This window comes from Hyperolius riggenbachi, chromosome 12, assembly GCF_040937935.1.
Source record: "Hyperolius riggenbachi isolate aHypRig1 chromosome 12, aHypRig1.pri, whole genome shotgun sequence".
Taxonomy (NCBI): Eukaryota; Metazoa; Chordata; class Amphibia; order Anura; family Hyperoliidae; genus Hyperolius; species Hyperolius riggenbachi.
Window position 1 is genome coordinate 77,255,667 of NC_090657.1, and position 17,355 is coordinate 77,273,021.

General features: G+C 46.6%; 2 long non-coding RNA genes across 4 annotated transcripts in view; one reads left to right on the top strand and one right to left on the bottom strand.

The window, feature by feature from the left end:
• Positions 1 to 17,355, top strand: part of LOC137542007 (uncharacterized) — a 256,415-nt gene that overhangs the window by 36,286 nt on the left and 202,774 nt on the right. The gene's annotated exons all lie outside the window — the stretch shown is intronic.
• Positions 1 to 17,355, bottom strand: part of LOC137542006 (uncharacterized) — a 213,966-nt gene that overhangs the window by 9,849 nt on the left and 186,762 nt on the right. For both annotated transcript variants that reach the window (XR_011025324.1, XR_011025323.1), the window contains one exon: positions 5,775 to 5,905. This is a non-coding gene — a long non-coding RNA (uncharacterized lncRNA). The remainder of the gene's footprint in view (positions 1 to 5,774; positions 5,906 to 17,355) is intronic.

Below are 17,355 nucleotides of genomic sequence, written 5' to 3' on the forward strand. Positions count from 1 at the left end.
CTGTATTGCTGATATTGTGTTGAAACCCCTCCCACAGTGTGATGTCAGGACCATGTTGCATTGTAGGAACTAACAGCTGTTTCCAACTGCCAAAAAAGCCACCACGTGATAAATGTCAGAATGTAAATCAGGGGGAGGAAAGATTTTACAATGAGCAAACACTGACCAAATCATTTATACATAATTATTGTAAAAATTAAGCACTCTTTTGTTCATTATTTTCACTGGAGTTCCTCTTTAAAGGTCACTATTTACCCCCCCCCCCTCTCTCTCTACACACACACACACGTATACACACACACACTCTCTCTTTCTCTCTCTCTCTCTCTCTCCCTCTCCCTCCAGAAGTAATTCCTACAGATCTCCCAAACACCCCTCAATAGCGGTTGTCAATATTGAAAATTATATCACCTTCTCCTAGACAAAAGTCCTGCACCAGCCACGAATTTTCATTGGTCAACCATGAACCAATGAGAATCCTCCCTGTAAGTAAGGATACTCATTGGTCTTTTTCAATCCATTAGGGGTTCCTACACCTCAGTCTGGCACTGATCTGCTTACCGGGACCAAGCAGAGGGCTCAGCAGCAGCAGCACGAGAATATTTGCACAGCGGTGATCAGAGCAGACGTGGCAACCAGTCTAGTGAGAATGGACACTGTTTAGAGATTGATTTTTGGTAGACTCTAATATATTAATGTGTGTGTGTGTATATATATATATATATATATATATATATATATACAGTGGTGTGAAAAACTATTTGCCCTCTTCCTGATTTCTTATTCTTTTGCATGTTTGTCACACTTAAATGTTTCTGCTCATCAAAAACCGTTAACTATTAGTCAAAGATAACATAATTGAACACAAAATGCAGTTTTAAATGATGTTTTTTATTATTTAGTGAGAAAAAAACCTCAAAACCTACATGGCCCTGTGTGAAAAAGTGATTGCCCCATGAACCTAATAACTGGTTGGGCCACCCTTAGCAGCAATAACTGCAATCAAGCATTTGCAATAACTTGCAACCAGTCTTCTACAGCTCTCTGGAGGAATTTTGGCCCACTCATCTTTGCAGAATTGTTGTAATTCAGCTTTATTTGAGGGTTTTCTAGCATGAACCGCCTTTTTAAGGTCATGCCACAACATCTCAATAGGATTCAGGTCAGGACTTTGACTAGGCCACTCCAAAGTCTTCATTTTGTTTTTCTTCAGCCATTCAGAGGTGAATTTGCTGGTGTGTTTTGGGTCATTGTCCTGCTGCAGCACCCAAGATCGCTTCAGCTTGAGTTGACGAACAGATGGCCAGACAGTCTCCTTCAGGATTTTTTGGCAGACAGTAGAATTCATGGTTCCATCTATCACAGCAAGCCTTCCAGGTCCTGAAGCAGCAAAACAACCCCAGACCATCACACTACCACCACCATATTTTACTGTTGGTATGATGTTCTTCTGCTGAAATGCTGTGTTACTTCTACGCCAGATGTAACGAGACACACACCTTCCAAAAAGTTCAACTTTTGTCTCGTCGGTCCACACGGTATTTTGCCAAAAGTTTTGGCAATCATTGAGATGTTTTTTTTAGCAAAATTGAGACGAGGCTTAATGTTCTTTTTGCTTAAAAGTGGTTTGTGCCTTGGATATCTTCCATGCAGGCCGTTTTTGCCCAGTCTCTTTCTTGTGGTGGAGTCGTGAACACTGACCTTAATTGAGGCAAGTGAGGCCTGCAGTTCTTTAGATGTTGTCCTGGGGTCTTTTGTGGCCTCTCGGATGAGTTTTCTCTGCGCTCTTGGGGTAATTTTGGTCGGCCGGCCACTCCTGGGAAGGTTCATCACTGTTCCATGTGTTTGCCATTTGTGAATAATGGCTCTCACTGTGGTTTGCTGGAGTCCCAAAGCTTTAGAAATGGCTTTATAACCTTTACCAGACTGATAGATTTCAATCACAGTACTTTTGTTCTCATTTGTTCCTGAATTTCTTTGGATCTTGGCATGATGTCTAGCTTTTGAGGTGCTTTAAGTTATTTTTTAACAAGGGGGGGGGAGGGGGCAATCACTTTTTCACACAGGGCCATGTAGATTTGGAGTTTTTTTTTCTCACTAAATAATAAAAACCATCATTTAAAACTGCATTTGTGTTCAATTATGTTATCTTTGACTAATAGTTAACGGTTTTTGATGAACAGAAACATTTAGGTGTGACAAACATGCAAAAGAATAAGAAATCAGGAAGGGGGCAAATAGTTTTTCACACCACACGCAGAACATTAATATTGCACTTTTCTACTGGTGAATTCAAAGTGCTTGATCTGCAGCCACAAAGTGCCAGCTCTATAGACAGTAGCACTGTTAGGGAGTCTTGCCCAAAGTCTCCTCACTGACTTGGTGCTGGCTTACTGAACAGAAAGAGCCGAGATTCAAACCCAGGTTGCCTATGGCAGAGGCAGAGCCCTTAACCAGATTGCCCATGTATAATCTGACTTTAGGTCATATGCAGAAGTTTAGGATTCATGTTGAAAAGAGGTAATATTTTGCTTGAAGCAATAGTGAAATTTAGTAATGCTAACATGTACTGTATTGATACATGCACATTTTTCATTTTAGTGGTAGTTAAGCTTTAAGTATTGCCAAAAATCAAACCTAGATCCAAGCTGACATGAATCTGCTCTTCTGCAATCACTCAGAATTCTGCTGGCACCACACAATGATTAATGTTGTCTTCAGATGCCCCGCAGTACAAAGCTTTTTTTTCCTTCCTTGCTGCATACTTGCAACCTGCAAATTAATTTAATATTTCTCTACAGTCAGAGTCGGGAGCAGTGAAACAAGGTTTGCAGGCAGATGAAGCGTGAACCATTTGTGGCATGTATTTAATCTCCGGACAATAGATAGAGATGTTAGTGAACGGTACACTAACTTCTATTTACGCTGCCTATTAAATGCAGCCAGTCTCAAGTCTGATGGGGAGTGTTACAGAGGCCTAGAGGGAACCAAAATTGAGCACTACATTAACGACTGCAAATGAATGAGAGAGGAGGGGGCTCAGACAGCAGACAGCTCTCACAACACAAAGTGATTCTTGACAACATAGATACCCAATACCCAAATCGAATTCATGTAATGTACTCTGGTTTCTGTCATTTCCACTTACAGGATCGTTCTATCATATCTGTTATTGCTACATGCAAAAACAATGTTTTATCAATACTACAAGTATCTAACTTGTGGTTCTGCTACGCCAAACAACATTTCAGCTCTCCTCATTAACAATCTGCTGTACGGCATACAGCAGAGGTGTAACTAGGGTGGAGCAGGCCCTGCAGGGGGGCCCAGAGGTGTGTGTGTGTGTGTGGGGGGGGGGGGGGGGCGGGGGGGCTTACTACTAACCTTCCCTTTCTCTGATTCTCCTGATCAGGTGTTTTTGTGGCTACATATGTTATGGGTTTGAGGATCCTGATGGCCACATTTGTTTTATGTGCATTGTAAGATGGGCCCCCAGGCTGTGAGGGTCACCAAGGGAAGGCAAAGGAAGGGTTGCAAATATTAAGGGGCTTTATCTAAGTTTTGCTGGGGAAGGCCCATGATTTGTAGTTACGCCCCTGTCATACAGCCTCATGTCCAAAAAAGTTGTGATGTTGTGTAAAATGTATATTAAAGACAGTGTGATAATCTGCAAATCCTGCATGCCCTGTATTTAATTAGAAGGACAGTAGAGTTTGGAACTCTACTAACCAGCAGTCTCACAACCAGCCAGCACAAATCACAGACATAACTCACAGTGTTGAAGGCCAACCTCTTGTTTTTGTGCTCTCCTGTGTTTAGAGACTGGGTTCCACGACTCCCCCAAGGTTATTATACTTACTATTGAATACATTTTAAAAAAAATGTCATCATAGCAGCAATCAGACGCAACCAACAGAAAGCTCTGTTGGTCGCAATAAAAGGAGGCAGATTCATTTGTGTGCTAAGTTGTATGGCCTTGCAGCAAATTGTTAAAGCTGCAGTGTGCTGAATTGTAAAAATGGCATGGTCACTAGGGGGGTGTAAGCCTTTGGTCCTCAAGCAGTTCAAGGGGAACAAGTATGCTACGTCAGTGTTTCTCAACATTTTATTGGTTTGTACCCCTTTTAAAACCCCGTACTCACCAAGTACCCCCTAGCATAGTAAACATTATCAAAAGTACCCCTTGACAAATATATATTTAATCTTAGCACATGATAATTGGTTCTAAACAATTTCCAAGCATTTACTATTGCTTTTAATTAGCTAAAATACTAATATGACTTATCATGACTTATCATTTTCTAAAACTCTAAATTTGTTATTCTTGGTTAAGTATATCAAGCCCGAGTACCCCCTGGAACCATCAGAAGTACCCCCTGGGGTATGCGTACCACACGTTGAGAACCTAGGTGTTACGTGACTTGCGAGCGACCTGCAAGAAAAAAGACAATCGTATACTCACATCGGTAGAGAACTGCATGTAATAGAGACATCAGTTCCAGAATATACAATTGTTGGTTTCTCACAAGTCACATAGCATACTTGTTCCCCTTTAACCATATGGGGTAATGCTCAAGAGAGGTTAGAGTGGGTACCATGATAGAAGACTGCACAAGGCGTACCTGCTAATACATATTGCTTTTATGTGGAACTGATGTCTTTATTGCATGCAGTTCTCAGCACCTGTGTATATGGGCTGAGAAGCGCATAAGCTTAGTCAATGCATTTGCAGGAGGCGGGAGTCTTTTGATCAGTGGTGTAACTAAGGAGCCCGAGGGCAAGTTTTATATGGGGCCCCAAGAACTCTAGTGATATGGAGCCTCAAAACCTACCAAGGACAGCTGCATTGTCGGAGAGCTGTATTTAGCATAAATCACTACTGCTCAAGTTCAGAGCTCTCTTGGCCGCGGGAGCGTGATCAGGGTGTGCGCAGCTCGGGGCAGTACATACGCAGTAGCTGGCGACTGGCGGCGAAAGGGCCAGCTTAGTGTAGGTTGCCACTGCTCGTCGCAGGGAGTCAGGAGGACGTCATGGGCACAGGAAGACTCCAGAGGGCTGCAAGAAGCCCCAGGTACCGTATTTTGCGGAATATAAGAAGCTCCGGCCTAGGTTTAGAGGGCACAAATCAGGAAAAATAAAAATAAACCTAGGTGCGTCTACTCTGCAGGGACATTTTATGGGGCTTTTACCCCCCAAAAAACTGTATCTAAGCTACTCTATCTACACCAGCCTTTCTTAACCTTTCTACCCTGGAGGAACCCAGCAAATAACTTTTGGATCTCAAGGAACCCCTGCAACCCATTATTTGATCTTAAGGAACCCCTGCATTTATTTTGCAGGAGGCATGGTCTTTAAAAGTATGTGTGGCTGTTTATTTCACTACCCCTATTACACTGCCACTCATTATACTGTCTCCTGAGCCCCCAATTTAGTGCTTCTTGTTACAGTACCCCCTATTATATTGTGCTCTATCATACTTCCCCCACGATAGGGGAAAATGCCAAGGAACCCCTGCAGAGTACTCAAGGAACCCTGGTTGAGAAAGCCTGATCTACACTATACTGCCCAGCTACACTACACTAATCCCTGCTGCCCCTACCAGTTACATTACACTACGATTATCCCTGCTGCCCTACCAACTATGCTACACAGCAATATACAACATTACACTTAAACTACACTACACTGCACTAAACTACACTGCAGTACAATTAACTAAACTACACTTCACTGCACTTAACTACACTACACTGCAGTACACTTCCATACTATACCTGTTCCTGCCGCCGCGATCCTCTCCCCCTTTGCTCCGGGTCCTACATCTTCTGCAATGTCATGCGTAAGTCCCACCGCACATGCACCTCTAGCGTACAGGGACAGCGTGGATGCAGATACATCTTATATTCTGAAAAATATGGTAAGTTAAAAAACATTTTCAGACTTAAATATCCCTTTAAGATTCCCGATTGCTTCCTAGGCACATCGGCTGCATCCATATCCATGCTCACATTGAGTTTTTTTTTTTGCACTGACTATAATTGCGTCAAAATATTTTTTGCACGAAACAATGATTTTTGTAAACATGCAGAAAACATACGTTGTTCACATTAAACCAGTGTTGCCAATAATCCGTCTACATTTTCTACATTTTTTTTCTCTGTCTTCGCATCCGAGAGCCAAAACAGCTTTTTGTATAAGATGAACGCAGAGCTGGTGTGGCTGCTCAGCATTTTCCTTTGCCAAATCTCACCCTAAGGGCAGACAGAGCCATTGCTGATGCATTTGTGACACCCCCCCTTTTTTCATATGTACCAGTGCAGACTGTTTATTTTTACTGACATCTGTGTGCGCCAGTTCTACAGGGAATTCAAATGTGCCTTAGACCAACAGGAGTTTTATAGCTTTAAGACACAGCTCATGGTTATTAGTGGGTGCTAATTTAGCTGGAAGCAATCACATGGAAGCTAGCAAAGAGTTCTCACTATAGCCAAAGTATTTATTAATATCTAAAGGAAAAATGCTATTGACCCACACAAAGCAAGTAATTAAGTTGTAGTGCAGCATAATAGGTGTACAGTAATTAATTCCCAAATAGAAATACATATCCTATTGCAGAGATCATTTGCTTCTCTATGCACCAGAGAAAATGCCATCCATTTGGCAATATTAAATGAGAAATCTTTTCTCCAAAGTACAAAAATCTTTATTAAATAGGTAACGTGTCAAATAAAAACAATTAAAAACTACTACATGCAGCAGGGCATAGTGTCATGGTAAATACAATGATCTATGATGCAAATCACAAAATAACAATGGAAAGACAAGGGCTGATACAGTAAAAAGTACAATCTGGGCCAAGCGAGCAAAGTAGGAAACCAAAGGTATATAAAATGCAGACACCCGGTCCTGGTGTATGAAATGTAGGAGACAGTAGAGAAGGCTACTATTTGCGTGCAAATGGCGCAGAGACCTCTTAAATAAAAAAGTAACAGTATCTTACCACAAACGTCCCCAGGAAAACACCAGCCGTGCTGCCCCTCACATGTATCGCAACAGTCCATTGCTTCTTCAGAGGATGTTTTCCTACTTTGTTCGCTTGGCCCAGATTGTACTTTTTACTGAATCAACCCTTGTCTTTCCAGTGCACTTTGTTCTCCAGTGGAAAGCTCAGTGGGCAGCTTCTGGCCACATCTGTAGAGGTGATAGCATTATCTTTTGTTTACATTCCTTTGTCAGATATATTAAGTAAACATTACCTAACTGCCGAAACTAAAGGTCCGTACACACGCCGGACTGGAGGCAACAACGGGTCCGTCGTCACCTCCCGCTGGGTGGGCGTTCCAGCGACAGTCCGGCGTGTGTACAGTCTGCAGTGTTCTCCCCAGAATTTTTTTTCAGCCGGGTGGCATGAAATAGTAGCCGGGTGGCATGAAAAAGTAGCCGGGTGGGGCGAGTTGAAAATGCAGGGCAACTGTGCTTACAGCATAGGAATAGGTGAGGAGGTGAGCCGATGACAGCCGGGTGGTCACAAAATCTAGCCGGGTGGAGCACCCGGCTAAAAGAGCCTGGGGAGAACACTGGTCTGTCTGCAGACTGATACGGCTGTTCAGAAACAGCCGTATCAGTCCGCCGACAGACTGTACACACGCCGGACTGTCCCTGAAATGCCCACCCAGCGGAAGGTGACGGCGGACCCGTCGTTGCCTCCAGTCCGGCGTGTGTATGGACCTTAAGCTTTACTGAGCTGAGAAGCAGAAAGAGCTGAGTAGAGATCACTAGATAGATTTTAATATATAAATACAGCAGCTATGCAGTAAAAAGCAGTGACAGCTGTCAGAGTAGATAAACTGGACTTTGGGAACCTGTGAATTGTAAACTGACAATATTACTTGTGCACAAAAGCAAATATGGTAACTGTATGGGTAATAACAAGTACAGTTATGTTTTTTTTCCAAATTTAAGGAAAGCCTACAGAGGAACTGTAATGACAATAATTGAATGAATAAAATAGATTTTTTTTCCCCCGCAATATTAATTTATAATGATTTTAGTCAGTGTTTGCCTAGAAAAAAATATACCTGGTCTCCCAGAAGGCTCTAGAGAGGGGGTGTAGAATTTTTAATATCTAAATGAGCCTAGGCAAAGCATCACTGGGAAAGGACCAATATAAAGGTGTATATAGAAAGTGCTCCTGCTGCGGAAACCAGAAAAATTCTCATAAAAGTGGGTTACTTGAATAATGTACTGCATTCTACTATTTTTCACTACAGTGCCTCTTTAAAGGATACCAGAGGTGAATTTAAAAATTGTTCTTTTACTTACCTGGGCCTTCTTCCAGACCCCTGGATTTGTATGTCCCATCCTCTTGGTCCTCCTCTTTGCTCAGTTCTTCGGCACACTAGCAGCCAAGTCACATGCATGGGCCCGGCGGTGTGCATCCTTCTGCGCATGCGCACTACATCATGTCTGGGAGACGCGCATGGGCAGAATGCTCTGGCCCACTGGAGCATGTTCAAGGACATGTGCCGCCGGGCCAACGCATGCGCAGGATTGCACGACTGGGTGACTTGGCTGCAGTAGTGAGCCGAACAGCTGAGCGAAGAGAAGTCCACGGAGGACAGGTAGAGACATACAAACCTATGGGGGCTGGAAGAGGCCCCAGGTAAGTAAAAGAAGAATTTCTAAATTCATCTCTGGTACCCTTTACGGCTATAGGAAAGGGGTTGGAAACTATTAAGGATTTTTATTTCAGTCTGTGCCCCAGTTGTAAGAGTTTGCCTCACTTTCTGTCTAGACAGTAACAGAATATTACATCGGTTTTATTATGGTACTTAGACTAGACATTTATACAGTATGAGATGTTATCCCAGTCAGAAGAAGTGTTTGCTGGTGGCACAGTAAAAGGCTATAAATCATGGCTTATGAAGTACTTTTCCTGTATAACATTGCTTGGCCAGATGCCGATGATAAGTGTTACTCAGTGTTGCTCTCTGTCCCCTGTCAGGCTCCCAGCGAGATGTATGATAAGTTCAAGCATTGCTTCTCCTTTCCGCTGATTCCCACATCCCCTCTGCTCTATGAGGCTCTTTAACTGTATATTACACAGCCTGGACTGTCACAGTGAGCCTCCCTCACTTAATAAATCCATCCATCTCGCTGACACATGTTTAGAGCAGCATCTCTAGCGACGCACTAAGACCTCACTCGGAGAATGAACACGCAGCTCTTTATAATGGAACCGAGACTCTTGTCATGTGCAGGCCCTTCACTGTTGAATTGTGACAATATTTGCCTTTTCTCTGTACATGTAAGGCTGCATCCAGTACATTAATGCTATAAACCAATGGTGCTTCTTAAATTAAATCTATACCAAGATTGTTCTACATCAATAAACAGTACACCAAGTTGCACAGCATGTAGGGTGTTCGCCTTCCCTGCCATAAGGTTGCAGTGAGCTCTGCTGCATCTCCTCTAATGCCGCAGACAACCATATCTCTGTACTGGTGCAGAGACTCAGGGTCTGCCCTACCATTGGGACAAGTTGGGCAATTGCCCCAGAGCCCTCAAGCTCTGCCAGGCCCCCCACACTGCTGCCCCCCCCCCTTCCTTGATCATCCCCCACAGCTCTACTATGCTCACCAGGCCTCAGCATGATTAGCATTTCAACTCACCTGTTCCTGCGCGCTGCTCCATCCTCACTCTCTGTCTTCTTACCTGTTGGCTGCCTCTGCGCTATGACACATTACATGTCATTACGCAATAACATGCATCGGGTGATAGAAAAGAGGCAGGCAGCAGGATGAAGATAGGAAGCAATGGCGGAACAGCTGCTTGGACAGGTGAGTTGCAATGCGGGGGGAGGAGAGGTGTCCGGTAGCGCTCAGGGGCTGAATTTGGTGTGAGGGGTGTAAAAGGGGGTCCCAGTGTTACCTTTGTTGCGGTTGTGGTGGTGGTGGGTTTTCCCTGTTGGCTGCCTCTTCGCTAGGAAATGTCACGTCATTGCGCAATAACATGCATCGTGTGATAGAGAGGAAGCAGGCAGCAGGATGACGATGGGGTGCAAGGGAGGAACAGTGTGCTTGGACTGCTGAGTTGCAATGCGGGGAGGGTGGTGTCAGGCAGTGCTCAGCAGATGTGACCATGCCTAAGGCCCCGTTCACACTTGCGGTTTTGTAAAAACCGGAACGGATGTCCGGACTGCACCGGATCCGGACCGGACCTAATCCGTACGGTTCCTATCCGGATCAGGTCCGGATCCGGTCTGTTTGCATCCGTTTTCCGTGCGGTATGAACACGGTTGCGGTCCGGATCCGGTTTCTTAAAGAGATAACAACCTGTATAAATACCTGGGGTCTGGGAGGTCAGCAGAAGCTCTGGGGTCATTGTTGGAGACAGGTGGACGTGTGGAGACCATCCGTGGATACAGAGACTGCAGTTGGGACCATGGATCCAGTCATGTTTTACTCGTATTACCTGGGAATTCTCTCCTTCCTGTTGTTCACCTACTACTATGTGGGGAGAAGGCATGCTCCTCGCAGGAGATGGTGGGTGCACCCTCTACTAGCCAGGAGGCAGAGGAAGGGAGAGTTCCAGGCCCTCCACCAGGACCTCAGACGACACCCACAGAAGTTCTACAGCTACACTCGGATGTCTATTCCCCTGTAAGTATTTAGGCCTAAATACACCAACCCCCACCATCCCTAAACACCCCACCCTCACCCCCACAACACCTCATCCCTGTATACCTAGCTAAACACACCACCCTGACCCCCACACCCCTGTATACCTAGCTATACACTACACCCCCACCCTCCACAACACTCCCAAACCTCTGTAAACACACCTCCCCCATCCTCCACCCAACACCTTGTCCCACAACATACTTTACAGCTTCTTCCTTTCCATCTCCTGACAGGTTTGATACCCTCTTGGAGATGGTGAAGGATGACCTAAGGAAGAAGGATACCACGTTCAGGAGAGCAGTCACACCACAAGAACAACTACTCATCACACTGAGGTATGTAAAAACAATTTTTTTTTTTATAAAAAACAATTATTAACCTTTTCAACATGAAAATATTCTTCCAACATAGAAGACAAAACATTTCTATGGTATAGCCCGGTCAGTGTTGAGGAACACCAACCACCAACTTTGTGCGGGAAGAGTTGCAGGGCATAGCTGCCCAAGTGTCTTTTGGGGACACCAGTCCCTAAAATTAAAGTGCTTCCAAAACCTAACCACTGGCACATGACCCTCGGAGCCATGGATCAAGGACACAGGTCAGTGAAAAGGCTAGGCCTCTCACCGACCAGTCAAGGTGTCCTTCATCCATGGTTCCAAGGGTCTTGTGCAAGTGGTTAGAAACAACAACAACAAAGTGACGAGCAAGAGGAACCGACGGCAGAGGTGCAGGACTACAGGTCTAGTGCAACAGGCACAAGGTTGTGACCCAGGTAGTGTCTTTCGGGGACACCAGTCCCTAAAATTAAAGTGCTTCCAAAACCTAACCACTGACACATGACCCTCGGAGCCATGGATCAAGGACACAGGTCAGTGAAAAGGCTAGGCCTCTCACCGACCAGTCAAGGTGTCCTTCATCCATGGTTCCAAGGGTCTTGTGCAACTGGTTAGGAACAACAACAACAAAGTGACGAGCAAGAGGAACCGACGGCAGAGGTGCAGGACTACAGGTCTAGTGCAACAGGCACAAGGTTGTGACCCAGGTAGTGTCTTTCGGGGACACCAGTCCCTAAATTTAAAGTGCTTCCAAAACTTAACCACTGGCACATGACCCTCTGAGCCATGGATCAAGGACACAGGTCAGTGAAAAGGCTAGGCCTCTCACCGACCAGTCAAGGTGTCCTTCATCCATGGTTCCAAGAGTCTTGTGCAAGTGGTTAGGAACAACAACAACAAAGTGACGAGCAAGAGGAACCGACGGCAGAGGTGCAGGACTACAGGTCTAGTGCAACAGGCACAAGGTTGTGACCCAGGTAGTGTCTTTCGGGGACACCAGTCCCTAAAATTAAAGTGCTTCCAAAACCTAACCACTGGCACATGACCCTCGGAGCCATGGATCAAGGACACAGGTCAGTGAAAAGGCTAGGCCTCTCACCGACCAGTCAAGGTGTCCTTCATCCATGGTTCCAAGGGTCTTGTGCAACTGGTTAGGAACAACAACAACAAAGTGACGAGCAAGAGGAACCGACGGCAGAGGTGCAGGACTACAGGTCTAGTGCAACAGGCACAAGGTTGTGACCCAGGTAGTGTCTTTCGGGGACACCAGTCCCTAAATTTAAAGTGCTTCCAAAACTTAACCACTGGCACATGACCCTCTGAGCCATGGATCAAGGACACAGGTCAGTGAAAAGGCTAGGCCTCTCACCGACCAGTCAAGGTGTCCTTCATCCATGGTTCCAAGAGTCTTGTGCAAGTGGTTAGGAACAACAACAACAAAGTGACGAGCAAGAGGAACCGACGGCAGAGGTGCAGGACTACAGGTCTAGTGCAACAGGCACAAGGTTGTGACCCAGGTAGTGTCTTTCGGGGACACCAGTCCCTAAAATTAAAGTGCTTCCAAAACCTAACCACTGGCACATGACCCTCGGAGCCATGGATCAAGGACACAGGTCAGTGAAAAGGCTAGGCCTCTCACCGACCAGTAAAGGTGTCCTTCATCCATGGTTCCAAGGGTCTTGTGCAAGTGGTTAGGAACAACAACAACAAAGTGACGAGCAAGAGGAACCGATGGCAGAGGTGCAGGACTACAGGTCTAGTGCAACAGGCACAAGGTTGTGACCCAGGTAGTGTCTTTCGGGGACACCAGTCCCTAAAATTAAAGTGCTTCCAAAACCTAACCACTGGCACATGACCCTCGGAGCCATGGATCAAGGACACAGGTCAGTGAAAAGGCTAGGCCTCTCACCGACCAGTCAAGGTGTCCTTCATCCATGGTTCCAAGGGTCTTGTGCAAGTGGTTAGAAACAACAACAACAAAGTGACGAGCAAGAGGAACCGACGGCAGAGGTGCAGGACTACAGGTCTAGTGCAACAGGCACAAGGTTGTGACCCAGGTAGTGTCTTTCGGGGACACCAGTCCCTAAAATTAAAGTGCTTCCAAAACCTAACCACTGGCACATGACCCTCGGAGCCATGGATCAAGGACACAGGTCAGTGAAAAGGCTAGGCCTCTCACCGACCAGTCAAGGTGTCCTTCATCCATGGTTCCAAGGGTCTTGTGCAACTGGTTAGGAACAACAACAACAAAGTGACGAGCAAGAGGAACCGACGGCAGAGGTGCAGGACTACAGGTCTAGTGCAACAGGCACAAGGTTGTGACCCAGGTAGTGTCTTTCGGGGACACCAGTCCCTAAATTTAAAGTGCTTCCAAAACTTAACCACTGGCACATGACCCTCTGAGCCATGGATCAAGGACACAGGTCAGTGAAAAGGCTAGGCCTCTCACCGACCAGTCAAGGTGTCCTTCATCCATGGTTCCAAGAGTCTTGTGCAAGTGGTTAGGAACAACAACAACAAAGTGACGAGCAAGAGGAACCGACGGCAGAGGTGCAGGACTACAGGTCTAGTGCAACAGGCACAAGGTTGTGACCCAGGTAGTGTCTTTCGGGGACACCAGTCCCTAAAATTAAAGTGCTTCCAAAACCTAACCACTGGCACATGACCCTCGGAGCCATGGATCAAGGACACAGGTCAGTGAAAAGGCTAGGCCTCTCACCGACCAGTAAAGGTGTCCTTCATCCATGGTTCCAAGGGTCTTGTGCAAGTGGTTAGGAACAACAACAACAAAGTGACGAGCAAGAGGAACCGATGGCAGAGGTGCAGGACTACAGGTCTAGTGCAACAGGCACAAGGTTGTGACCCAGGTAGTGTCTTTCGGGGACACCAGTCCCTAAAATTAAAGTGCTTCCAAAACCTAACCACTGGCACATGACCCTCGGAGCCATGGATCAAGGACACAGGTCAGTGAAAAGGCTAGGCCTCTCACCGACCAGTCAAGGTGTCCTTCATCCATGGTTCCAAGGGTCTTGTGCAAGTGGTTAGGAACAACAACAACAAAGTGACGAGCAAGAGGAACCGACGGCAGAGGTGCAGGACTACAGGTCTAGTGCAACAGGCACAAGGTTGTGATCCAGGTAGTGTCTTTCGGGGACACCAGGCCCTAAATTAGTGCTTCCAAAACCTAACCACTGGCACATGACCCTCGGAGCCATGGATCAAGGACACAGGTCAGTGAAAAGGCTAGGCCTCTCACCGACCAGTCAAGGTGTCCTTCATCCATGGTTCCAAGGGTCTTGTGCAAGTGATTAGGAACAACAACAAAGTAAGGAGCAAGAGGAACCAAAGGCACAGGTGCAGGACTACAGGTGCAGTGCAACAGGCACAAGGTTGTGACCCAGGTAGTGTCTTTCGGGGACACCAGGCCCTAAAGTTCAAGTCCAGCAAAAACAAAAGTACCCTGACATAGTCATCTGAACCCCTCTGAACCTTGGTTGAAGGAGATGGGGTAGGGAAAAGGTTCGGCTAAAAAGCCCTGGGATGGTAACCTTCCTCCGAGGTTCGGAGGGATTCAGAGGAGCATGTCCAGGAACAATACGACTGTTTTTTTCAAATTGTATCGACACCACTACTAGAGAAGGTGGGAGTTGCTGCCTGGAAATCCGGACTTTCTTGGGTGCTGGTCGTGGATGAGCTGGACCCTGACAGCGGCGGTCCGTATTGACTGCCTCTGTAGCCAGTGTACATCTGTGATGAAGATTGCCAGGGGGGCACCACTGTAGGTTGTGGGGGTCTAAAAAATGGTGGTTGGAGCAATGGCGTGTCCATGTGTTGTTTGATCGCCTCCAGCAAAGTTGAATGGCACGCCATCATGTTTTGGGAAGGCACCTTTTCCAAATACGGTAGTAGAGACATCACAGTGTGAAAACACGGGTGTGCCTGCAATTTCAGCAGTTCCTTACTTTGTTGATGCATTTGCTGCATCATGTTCTGCAGCTGGCCCACCGACTGATGATGCTGCGCACGCAGTTGGTCGATTTCTCCTCTGTGCATCTCATGCATCATTTTAAGCTCGTCCCTGTAGTGCCCATGTACAGCTTCGAGCTCACATTGCAGTGAACTGATGTGGGCCTTGTACTGCTCCATGATATGGCCCCTGTCCCCATCTTACAACTGCCGGGTTATGAGAGTTTGGTGGCTCTGCAGAATCCCGAGAAGTCCGGAGACAGCCCCGGACATCTCGGATTCTGTCTCTCTTCTTGTTGGGGGGAGGGCACCTCGACGCCTCAGTGGTGGGGTGGTAGCATCTTCCCGTCCTCTGGCTTGCGTAGGGGTTGCCCTGCGCGCTGGTTGTGCTGCAGTCTCTCTGTGCTCCTCTCTTTGCTCTTGGTCCCCTGGAGCTTCCATACCGGTCGATTGTGGAGGTGCAGCTTCTGCCACACTCGGTCCTGCAACCTCCAAATCACAGCTTTCTTCGCCCAAGTCAACCTCAATGTCGAGAGATTCGACAGGGAAGGACTCCCTCCTACTCCTCTCCTCGGGGCAATATGTCACATCGGTGACCTCATCATCCACCAAGCTCTCCTCACTGCTGAAGCGTGCCTCCTCCTTCGGTTCCTCTTGCTCCAAATTGTCTTCAGTCCTGTAGATAAAAACAATATGTGGCGTCAATTCACAGAGCTAGCAAACACTTATCAAACACTTTATCAACCGTTTGTAGCAAACGTTTGATAAAGCATTTGAGAAAAGTTTGCTAAAGCCATTGGAATTGAGGCAAGTTTTAGCAATACATGGCCGAAGTCATGGTAGTTGTCTGGTACAATGAGTTCTCAGTTCCTGCCCACAGTAGTGGTACTTACTGTCTAGGTTCCACGCTTGCATTTATGAAAGTTAATTGCTTGGCGAATTGGTATTCCTTTGTGCGCTTTCCGCCGCCACTGCCACTTCTTTCGGCAATTGCTTTCCTGCATATAAATTTTACGTAGGCATCCCGGATATTGTGCCACCTTGTCTTGAACCTTTCTCCTGTAACGACATGAAAAATTGATTTTGATTATTTCTCTTGTAGGTACATGGCAACTGGACAAACATATACATCGCTCCATGTGACATTTCGTATTGGGAAGAGCACGGTGGCAGGCATCGTCGTGAGGACTTCGAGGATCATTTGGACGCGACTGAGGGCCAGATACATGCCAGTGCCAGACACCAAGAAATGGGAGGAGATCGCCCAGGGCTTCTGGACCGAGTGCAAGTTTCCTAATTGTGTTGGCGCACTGGATGGGAAACACATCCGGATTCAGAAACCCGTGGGGAGTGGCAGCCATTATTTCAACTATAAAAAATACTTTAGCATTGTTCTAATGGCAGTGGCAGATGCGGACTACAAGTTTGTGTACGTGGATGTGGGGTCGTACGGTAGTTCCAATGACTCTGGAATCTTCCAGCGTACGACCCTTTGCCGGCTGATGGAGGAAGGCAGACTGCGTCTCCCCCGTGACAGACCCTGGCCTGGGACAAGGGCACCGGCCTACCCCTATGTGTTTGTGGGGGACGAGGCCTTCGCCCTGTCTGACCATGTAATGCGACCGTACCCAGACAGGGGACTTGATGCCAGCCAGCTACACTTCAATGCTCGGTTGAGCCGTGCAAGGAGAATGGTGGAGTGCACATTTGGGATCCTGGTGTCAAAGTGGAGGGTGTTCCACACGCCCATGCTGCTGAAACCGGCCAACGCAGTTGTCGTGGTGAAGGCAGCATGCATCCTCCACAACTTTGTGCGGCAGGAGGAAAGAGAGACTCCGGAACCCCCGAATGTGCTGCCACTAATGCCCCTGAGGAGGTATGCAACCAGGCCAAGGGTAGTGTCACTGCGGAACAGGGACCGACTGAGACTTTATTTTAACACACCACCAGGACGAGGGTGAATGTTTGGTTTTTTATATGTTTTGTTGAAATGTGTATATTTTGTAGTTTAAAGTTTTTAAGTGATTTAAAATGTGTTAATTTTTTAAAATAAATTGTTGTTTAATAATTGGTCATTGTGTATGTTTTATGTGCACAGGTGGGGTACATCACAGGTGGGTGGGATACATCACAGGTGGGGTACAGGTGGGTGGGATACATCACAGGTGGGTGGGATACATCACAGGTGGGTGGGATACATCACAGGTGGGGTACAGGTGGGTGGGATACATCACAGGTGGGTGGGATACATCACAGGTGGGTGGGATACATCACAGGTGGGGTACAGGTGGGTGGGATACATCACAGGTGGGTGGGATACAACAGGTGGGTGGGATACATCACAGGTGGGTGGGATACATCACAGGTGGGGT